The sequence below is a fragment of the Microtus oregoni genome, unplaced genomic scaffold (assembly GCF_018167655.1).
Source record: "Microtus oregoni isolate MIOR12 unplaced genomic scaffold, Mior012 000050F_003, whole genome shotgun sequence".
NCBI classification, from domain to species: domain Eukaryota; kingdom Metazoa; phylum Chordata; class Mammalia; order Rodentia; family Cricetidae; genus Microtus; species Microtus oregoni.
The window spans coordinates 1,174,152-1,185,130 of NW_024543227.1; the positions used below are offsets into that span (position 1 = coordinate 1,174,152).

The 10,979-nt window shown below is 41.2% G+C and overlaps 1 non-coding gene across 1 annotated transcript; it reads right to left on the reverse strand.

Moving 5' to 3' along the window:
- Window positions 1-5,209: 5,209 nt before the first annotated feature.
- Trnaa-cgc lies at window positions 5,210-5,281 on the reverse strand. The gene has a single exon. It is a non-coding gene; the product is annotated as a tRNA-Ala (tRNA).
- Window positions 5,282-10,979: the final 5,698 nt, after the last annotated feature.

The following is a 10,979-nucleotide window of genomic DNA, read 5'->3' on the forward strand; positions in this document are numbered from 1 at the left end:
TTAAATGAAGAACAGGAGTGTTAAGAATTCCATAAAGTGAGAAAATGTCTATTCTTCCAAATATATGATAGAAACATATTTTTCTTACCTGGGAAAATGAATGTGGGAAATTGTATATCAGATGACAGTCTTCTTGTATCCAGAATACAGAAAGCTTCTAAAGGAGACACTAAGAAAATAAACAATTCAGGAAATAAAACTTGACCAGAAGGGTGAGTAGATGCTCCACTAAGAGAAACATACAGCAGCAACATGCTTAACACTTAGGGAAGAGAGACAGGTGATTCTGATGGGACTCTCGACACCCATATAAAATACTCAGAAATAAAGACTTGTCATACAAAGACCTGGCAAGTTTGTGGAGGATGACTCTCAAATACCCACTGCTGGTGGCCATGGAAAACAGGATGATAACTTGGAAAAATCTTTTTCTGTTTCTTCATATGTTAATTGTCATCTGGCCATCACAACCCAAATATATAACCTGGAGAAAGAGGACATATTTTCTTTTAAAGACTTATTTATTTCAGTTCACAACAGCTTTATATACAAGACACTGAAATTGAAAACAACCTCAGCAACAGGCAACAGGCAAAGACTCATTTCCCAAAACCAGCACGGCAGTTTTCAACTGTTAACTCCAGTGCCAAGGGATTCAATGTCCACTCTTGGCTTCCATGAGCAACAGGCATGCATGAGCTCTTCATACCTATATGTAGGCAAGCATATATACACATGAAATAAACTAAATTATAAAACTTGCCGTGTAGCTATACATTGCTACACTATTTCATATTAAGAATGAACAATTATCATGGGCAACAAAAGAGATAAATTTAAACATATATTCAAGATGAATGAAGGCCAGATGTCTCTAAACTCTGGTTTTATCCTAATACATTCCAGCATATATAAATTTGTCTATAATATCAGATTGTTGTATTTTTCTGCAGACAGAGTTGGGCAGTGGTTGGGTATGAGAACCTAAGTAACATAAAGAAACTTTATGGATTGGTAAATAATAATGAAACTTATACCTACCTGAGTATAAGAAGATGTCTATTGTCATTATGGGGAAAAGTGGAAAAATACAAATTACGTTTTATATTTGGTGACTTGGACTTCAGAGATTGCCCCATGGTTAACAGGACTTGCTGCTCTTACAGAAGACCTGGGCTGGGTTCTCAGCACTCACTTGCTGGCCCACAATGGACTGCATATCTGTTTCTAGGGGAAACAACACCCCTTTCTGTCCAAAGCAGCACACCCTGATCCTGAAACCAGAGCAAAAGAAACATACACTGACCCTGAGACTAGAATCAATTCACTGGCCCTGAAACCAGAGCCCAACGTTTTAAAAAGGCCAGTGAAATAAACACACTTTGCCCCTGAAACCAAAGCCACAGAAACACACTCTTCCACTTACCAATTCAGCGAAACAAACTAACCAATCTCTCAGCATAAAAGGAACCAATCCCAGAGCAGGAAAACAAGCTAATGACTGAGCATGAAACCACCCTGTACCTGTTCAGTTGGGAGCTGCCTTTCACACTCTTGCAGGGTCAGCCACCTCCTGGACTCTTCCCTCCCAGTGAATCTCTTAAATGAGGCTTGGGTGAGACCTTCTTTGCCTAAGAAGAACAGAGAAGCAATGACTTCAACTGGAGCAAGGCAGAGGTGAGGGGAGCAGAACTGGAAAAGCTTCTCCTAGCAGAGCAGAGTTGTTATTCTTCTGAGGATCTAAGGAGAGCTGTAACAACCTGGCTGGGGTAACCCTCCCCTACCAGAGCAGAGCTGTTAATTTGGGGCAAACTTTCCCTGAAGCAGGGCTGTGAGCTCCTAAGCTTAAGGTGAATTTGTGATATTCATTGATGCCATCTTAAAAGGATTCCTCTAGCCAATACTGGGACAAATGGAGCATGGAAATAGAGAACGGCAATAGAGAGGAAAACAGTTTAGGAAAATGGGTGTTGAGCCATACTGATAAAAGTCAGCACATGAGTAAAGAAATATGGAGATAAGTAAGCAGTGTACTACACACCAGGTCATCATTGAAGAGGACCAGGAGAATTATAACACATAACCTATCACAGCAGTAAGTGATTAACTAACTTTCACACATATATATCCAGGGACATATCTGCACAAGCATGAGTATATACACAACACACACTAACAATTGTCAATGTAAACACACAGCTCTCACCTCAAAGGAAGAGGAGAGTTCATTCTGGAGTCAAATATATGTGAGTAAACATGAGTGAGACAGGTTTATGTTAGTACAAATTACATGTTACAATGTGGAAACAGTTTCATGAAGTTTTTATAATAACAGAATGAAGAAACTATAGACTCTCCTTCAGTGCATTGGAGATAATATTAAGTAGACTATTATGGTAAAGCAGAGAAACCTCAGCTACTAGCTGCTATGTGATGACACACAGTACTTTGACTCTCAGAAACGTTGAGCCTTGTTAAGGAGACATATTCTGATATTTTAAATGTCAGGTCCAACGTCATCTGTTAGTGACAAGGTATTAGGTAAGTCCAACACAGGGGGCCCAAGGATTGGCTACTCATGGGCTCAAGAGAACACAAAGGAAATTGTAATTAGGCCCTGGGACTGCGACTTCCACCATCTTCATATCACTGCAGGTCTAAGAGTCAATCAATCAGGCTTTGCAGACCAGCCTCTGCCAAGGAATTCCTGTACAAACACACACACACACACACACACACACACACACACACACACGACACACACACACGACACCTCTCATTCTCACTCTCCTAGCTCCCTGGTGTTTACTGAGAGCTCAAGGGGTACAATCACGTTACAACAGATTCGTTTCTGACCACACACAGGATGGTGAGAGCTCCTAAATTATGTGGTCTGAATGAGATTCCTGTGACGATGGCCATGGACTTGTCTCTGGGACATTTCTCTCATTTGTTTCAGACTGTCAATAATAACCTGTAAATGCCGATAAGAAAATAGCGACAAACTGCATTACACATCAAATAACGTTTTCATCATGGGGTAATCCATGCTTTCAACAAAATATATCCTTTGTAAGTTTCATTGACACTTGTTTCCTGACAATTTACAGAAGATTTAATAATTTGTTCACAGAAAAAACAATACGTATCTATTTGTTTAAAAAATAATAGCAGTTATAGATGAATCAAAAAGTACAAATATTTGTGCATTATCCCGACAGATAGATCCATAGTGCTGATAGGCCGAGAGATTTCCAAACATTGCTGAATTGGAGACAACCTGTCTTAATGAAGGACAACTATGTTCACGGCTCAAACAATTCATTATTAGTAAGATGTCTGTTGATTCAAAACTGAGCTACAGATTCGATGCACTAACAATAAAATAGCACTTACTCTTTTTAAAAATTCTCGAAAAATCAAAAAAAAATTGAGTGGAAGCCGGGCGGTGGTGGCGCAAGCCTTTAATCCCAGCATTCGGGAGGCAGAGGCAGGCGGATCTCTGTGAGTTCGAGACCAGCCTGGTCTACAAGAGCTAGTTCCAGGACAGGCTCCAAAACCACAGAGAAACCCTGTCTCGAAAAACCAAAAAAATATAAATAAATAAATAAATAAATAAATATAAAAATTGAGTGGATAATTCTAAACATTGTAGACTAAATATATAGCTTGCGTAAACCTTAGAAACAGACAAATGTTAGAGAACAGCATTGCCTGATAGGAGACCTCTGTTTGAACCTACAGTAATTGGACCAGCATGCTTTTGAATCAAAGTTGGCAAGAAAAAGTCCAAAACCAACATTCGACGCTCACATCCACACATTTACAGACCACTGCCTATATCGAGTCAACATTTTTCCTGTGTCTGATGCTGGCATCAAGCTTGTGTGTAGTGCGTGTAGTGTGTGCTGAGAAGAACTGACCATACTCCTGCTGCAGCCTCCCAGGCACTGGGATTACTGGCATATGTACCATGATTGGATAATTGGAGAACTGATGTTTCACAAATAAACAAGGCAATTTGATGCATAAAGATGGCCTTTCAGGAAGCAATACTGAGGCAAGTGTATATCCAAACCCACAAATATAAACTAGGACCTACATCGTATCATATGTGAAGACCATTCAAAATAAATTACGGATGTAAAAATATAAAAATCAGCCTATAAATGTCAAACAGAACACAAGAAGAAAATCCCTGTCACTGAGTGCCAGGCAAAGATTTCGCAGACAAGACACCGAATAAAAACCGTAATTGAAGAACTAGAGAAGGTGGGATCTTACAATTTAAAATCTCCTGCTCTTCCAAAGACATGGATGAGAATTGAGATGATAAGTCTGAGGCTAGGAGAAAAGTTAGAAATACATATATCTGATAAAACATTTCTAACATTTCTATGAAACATACGGAAAACCTCAAATGTCAGCGAGCAATCTCACGCACAGAGTGGGAAGTCGGGATCACAGAGTGCTCATTTGGCCTCATTTCCCTCCTGCTCACTCTCCGACAACTCCCCTCCTGGACAATGGCTCCAGCACAGCCCTGTACAGAACAGCACAGGAGGAGGCAGAATGGTCCCAAGTCTCTCTCCTTCCGGAGAAACACAGGCTGCAAACCCCGAGGTAGGAGTGGTCCTACTTGGGTCTGGAATCCCTGCATCTGCCTCCCAACCCTCAGAAAGATTCTGGTGCTCACCTCCGGGAATCCATAAGCTCAACTCAGTCCAAACACCAGGAACTGAATGCTCCTTTCCAGGACATCGTCCGGTCGCCATTTGAAAAGAGTCGCCATAATGACCCCGGTTTCTATGACAACCGCAATGCTGCCTCCCCCTTAGTAACCAGGAATGGCTCCGCCCAGCCCTCCCTTACTTCCTCTCAAAGGAAGAACTCTTCACCCTTGTTTTCACCCAAGAAAGCATACCCATTAGAGAAACTGTCCCCACTACGAATGCAGAGCTTTTCTTTTTTTTCCGCTCTGTGAACAAAGCATATCCCTAAAAGCCCGACCACATTGTACTCACCAGACCATGGTGGTATCTATGGAAATGTCGTCACAAAGATGAACATTGCTGTCACGGTGACAAATGAGCAATTTTCTCCAATAATTAGCTATGCATATATAACCTCATCACGGGACTTTAAATTCTGGGACACCTTGTACAGAAACATCCTGAAAAAAGAAAATCAAAGGTTAAAAGTATTGTTTTGGAGATGCCAGGGCTCGAACCCGGGGCCTCATATATGCGAAACATGTGCTCTACCTCTGAGCTACATCCCCACACCTGATAACAGCTTCATCAAAGCCCTTGTGAAGTCAGAGGAACCGAGCCAACGTTCAGAGTCTCTGCAAGGGTCTGCATCAGGTCCTTTGAGCATACTGGATTCCAGGTTGAGTTTAGTGCTTTGATAGGATTCTTGGGACATTTGTTGCATGAGAAAACAATCTATTTTCAATCAAAGGAAAAATAATAACAATAAAAATAATAACAACAACAATTATAAGAACAAACCTTATATTCTTTGAAGCATGGTAAGCTAACAATGAATGATACTTTGAAGTACTCAGTCCCATCAATTTTACTTCAACTTTACCTGCAGGTGGTTCAACCTGCCAGTATCATGGGGAATTAATAATAATATGTTGCTGATATGCGGTCATGTTTGAGAGTATGAGTAGCTTCCTGAAACCCTCTCTAGCATACCTCCTTTCTCTTTTAAAAGACGCCTTAGTGTCCGGGCTTGAAAGGCAGTTTTTATAATCTTGGTCAGGCTGCTCATTTTGTTTCTTAACGTTGCCAATACTGTCCATCACTCCATTTATGGCAATAACTAAATGTGCGGTAGCTATTGTTTCACAAAACCCTAAGGTGCTGTCACTTTCTGCATGTTTATGTATCTCACCGCCTGCTTTGTAAGTTTCAAAAATGAGAGGTTTTCTGAAATATGTCCTCTTTTCATACATCACCTAGTATATGTCTCAATATACAAAATCATTAAATGAATATTTCATGTATGTTCAGATGAGTTAGAAAAGTGAGTATTTTTAAAAAGAAAACAATCATTTTTTTTCATTTACATACCTTCCAAGTTTCTATTCCCTCTCCTCAGCCCATTCCCTCTTCTTACCCGTCCCCCCAACCTTCATCTACTCCTCAGAGAAGGCAAGGCACATTGCCCAGAGGAATTTATACCTGGGGCTTTAATTTAATTCATTGGTCCATGTGTCTGCTTTTATGCCAATACCAAACTGTTTTTATCACTACAGCGCTATGGTGAAGTTTTAATTCAGGGATGGTGATGCCTCTGGAAGTTCCTTTATTGTACAGGATTGTTTTAACTATTGTAATTTTTTTTTCACATGAAGTTGAATATTGTTCTATTAGTCTGTGAGCAATTGTGTTTGGATTTTGATGGGCATTTCTTTGAATCTCTAGAATGTTTTTGGTAAGATTGCCATTTATATTATGTTGGTCCTACCTATGCAAGAGCATCCATGAGCGTGGGAGATCTTTCCATTTTCTGATATCTTCTTCAGTTTCTTTCTTTAGAGACTTAAAGTTCTTGTCATATAGGTGTTTCAGTTGCTTAGTTATAGCTACCCCAAGATAATTTATATTTGTGGCTCTTGCAAAAAGGGATGTTTCTCTGAGTTCTTTCTCTTTATTTTATCATTTCTATATAGGAGGGCTACTGATTGTTTTGTGTTGATCTTGTATCCTGCCACATTACTGAAGGTGTTTATCTGCTGTAGGAGTTCTCTGGTAGAGTTTTTGTGGTCACTTATATGTACTATCATATCATCTGCAAATAATGAAAGTTTGACTTTTCTTCCTTTCCAATTTGTATCCCTTGATCTCCTTTTGTTGTCTTATTGCTCTAGCTAGGTCAACTAATACTATATTGAAAAGATACGGAGAGAGTGGACATCCTTGTATTCTTCCTAATTTTAGTGGAATCACTTTGAGTTTCTCTCCGTGTAATTTGATGCTGGATGTTGGCTTGCTGTAAATTGTTTTTATTGTGTTTAGATAGGTTCCCTGTATCCTGATCTCTTCAATACTTGTACTACAGATGGGACTCAAACTACCTCATATTCCACATATAGCACTTGGGGCATATACCCCAAGGACACTTCAACCTACCAGAAGGTCACTAGCTATTCCATGTTCATTTCCACTCTATTCCCAATAGCCCAAAATTAGAAACAACCTAGATGTCTCACAATATAATAATGGATAAAGAAAATGCTGTACACTTATATAATAGAGTATTATTCTTATTTCAGAAAAAAAAAGACATCATGATATTTGCAGGTTAAATGATGGAACTAGAAAAAAAATTCTGAGTGAGGTAACCCAGACTCAGAAAGACAAACATGGTATGTACTCACTTCTAAGTGTATATTAGATGTAAATCAAAGGGTAACCAGGCTGAGATCCAGAGCTCCAGAGAAGCTAGGTAACAAGGAAGCCCCAAGGAGGGATGCATGGATCGCCCTGGGAAGGGGAATTAGATGAAATCCCCTGGGTAAACTGGGGGTGAGGCCGTGGTGAAGGAGAGGCAATGGGGAAGGAGAACATGAGGGAACAGGATGGTCATAGAGAATGGAGTGGGAAAGCAATGTAAGAGGGAACTTGATAGAGAGAGTCACTATGGTTTTAGGGAGAAACCTGGTGCTAGGGAAATTCCCAAGAATCCACAAGGATGATCCCAGCTAAGATTCCTAGCAGTAGTGGAAAGGGTTCCTGAACCGGCCTTCCCCTATTATCAGATTGGTGACTACCCCAACTATCATTATAGAGGCTTCTCCAGTAATTGATGGACTCAGATGGGCCTTCTGTATGTGGAGAGATAGTTGTGAAGTTTGGACTATCTGAGGGGGCCCCCAGCAGTGGGATCAGGATCTATCCTTGGTGCTCAGCCTTGTTTGTTGGTGCCCTTTCTCTGTGTTGAGATGTGATGCTATCCTTAATGCAGGAAAGAGGGACTTGGTACTGCCCCAAATTAATGTGTCCTTACCCCTCGGGAGGAGTAGAGAAGGTGTGGGCTGCTGTGGGGAGGCATGGGGAGTGTGAGCAGAGGGAGAACTGTGGTTGGAATGTAAAATGAAATTTAAAAAACAAATTGATCAATTTAAAAAACAATAGAACCCACCCCCCAAATCCTCTTAGCCAAGACTGGTGGTTCATGCCTACAATCTCAGCACTTAGCACGTGGAAAAAATAGAATGCAAGATACAATAATAAACATTATTCTTTATTTTTGTTTTATTATATTTTATTTTGTTGTGGTTTGTTGTTATATCTTAGAAGCCTGTTTTTTAAAATGAGAGACAGAAAGGAAGTGGACCTGGATGAAAGAGACTGGGTGGAGCTGGGAGGAGTAGAGAAAGGGAGTCAGGAGAAATTGTATTCAGATTATAGTGAACTTGAAAAGAATCTGTTTTCAATAAAGGGGGTGGAGAAAAGTTTTAAAAAGAGAAGATCATTGTAGGACTTCAAATTAGAGGAAACTTATTTAAGTTTCTGTGCCAAATGATAAAGTGCATATAAATATATATCTATATCTCATGCAACATGTGGAATATATCATACCTGAAAATATGGTTGCTATTTATCTGACAGTGCTGGTGAACATGGTGCATCTCACTGTGCACTTCTAATTTCTAGGTTTCATGCTGAATGTGAAGAGACAAAGAGAAGACAGATATGTATAGCTGAGTCCCAAACTGCCACATCCATACCTTCCTGAGCCCATACAAGCATGCACAGAGGCAGAACCTTTCCCTGCCCCTCTAACAACAGCCAAGGCAATGAACAGAGGCTGCTTTGTAATAAGGCATTTACTTTTGATGCTTTCCTCCCTTTAGCAGGGCAGGGTTCTGGGAAGATAGCAAAGGAGGGGAAAGAGGAGAAGGGAGAAGGGAGGGAGAAAGAGAGAGAAGGGGTGTGGAGAGGGAGACAATGGGAAGAGTCAGGCTTCCAGCTAGAGTCAATTTACCACACCAAACAGCCTGGGAACCCTTTGGGACTAAGAGGTTATCTGGGTTGTTGGTGCATATTTTGAGTGTATTCACTCTTGATTTTAGCTCCATTGTAGCCAGGCCTACATTTTCCTCTAGCTTCATGTGCAGAGATTTCCAGGGCCAGTCCTTTTCCATTAGCTGAACTCAGTTGGCCCATCTGTATACTGGGACTCTGCCTTCTAATCTTGGCTCTCAGTGCCCTTTTCAGCAGGCTATGCTTTTGTTTATGAGTAGGTTATTCTTCTACCCCGATCTGTCTGCTCACGCTAGATATGGGCCATGTTGTATCTGCTCCTGGACTCTGCCCCATGGTTCTTTTGTGAGGCCCTCCATTTGCGCTCCTTAGACTGGGGAGGGGAGTCCCTGCTAAGTCTTTAGTCTTACTAAGTGCCTGTTGTATGCCAGGTGCTGTCTTCCATGTTACCAACTCCTCTTGGCCGCACTTGTTATAGATCTGCTTGGATTAAATGCCCCTTCTCCACCGAGTTTTCTGTGGCAGGAGTGGCACCTTTCTCTTGGTGTTCTTTCTCCTCTACCTAACCTCAACAGAGCAATGTGCTGCTAATCCCCTTCTCAATTGTCTGTAACTAGGTCTCTGATGTCAACATTCAAGTCTGCATCATTTCCAGAACATGGGAGACATACCTCCTCTTGGTACCATGCAGACTTAGGCCTGTAGTGAGGCTTTCCCTTCCAAACCTTTCCTGCCCTTTCTGGAGACTAGGACAATACTCCGTGCTTTCCACTGCCCTCCACTCTGCCTCAGCCAATGGATCCTGAATAAATAGCTGCGGTGGATTTAGGAGGTTGCCGGGGCAGTGGGCCTCTGCCTGTGTTTAACAGTACCTGAACACACTTTTAAAAAAAAAAAAAATGGAGAGCTCACCATCAGATTCAGACTCCTTCCCTTCTATTGGAAAATCCTTCCTTGAAAGGAGCTGAAGTCCATCTCTGAGACCGGGAGTCATACGTAGTCAGCTAAAGAAAGCTCATGGACACCAGGCAAGGCACCCACCCCCTCAGCTATAGGAATTGTATCCAGAGTCAGATGATCAGCTCCAAGCGATATAGAAATTGAATAAAGGGTTGGATCCTCTGATTTGACTCAACAGTCCTGGTCATTACCTATGGACCTCCCCGACCTTAGACTACGGAATATGGTGGCTGAGGCCATGACTCGAGTCTTCCCAATGCTGACCACCTATCTGCAGGCTGTTCGTGGCTAGTTTCTGGAACAGAAGCATCTGACCCTGAAACTTTGGTGTTTCGCTCCTCTACCACTATGCCTTCATTCCACGTCCCCTCATTCCTCCCTGTTCTGATTGGTGTGAAAGGAAAGGCAGATGACATTAATGCCCACTATGTGACAGATACTTTCTTACATGCTAGCTACTATGTCTCATAATGCTGTGCAAGCATGTAGCATTGTTATTCACATATGATGAACATAGTAACTGAGACCTAAAGCAGTGGAGGTATAATTTTAGTTTTGCATTGCTCTGGTTATGGTAGCAAGCTTAAGAGGGCAGGTTTTAAAGCCAGATTTCATGAATTTGAATCTCAGCCCTTCCACTTCACAGCAGTGTGACTGTGAGCAAGTTACTCAACCTCTCTGAATCTCCGTGTTCTTACTTCTAAAATGGTAGTAATTATGCTAACAATTTAAGAAACATTGTGTTGACTGACTATATATAACACCAAAGGCCCAAGTTGTTAACATTGAATATCATATCAAGGATTTCTTATAACTATTATTCTGTTAATTTTTCTTGCTAGAATTTATTGAACCCCCCATTAAAGACTGGGTATGCTAGGCATTCTGCATTTAAGATGGTCCCTGACCTTAAACCAAGTGTGGTGGCTCATGTTTGTAATATCAGACTATGGGAGGATGAGGCAGAAAGATTGCACGAGTTCAAGGCATATCTGGGCTGCAGCGTGAAAGCCTGCG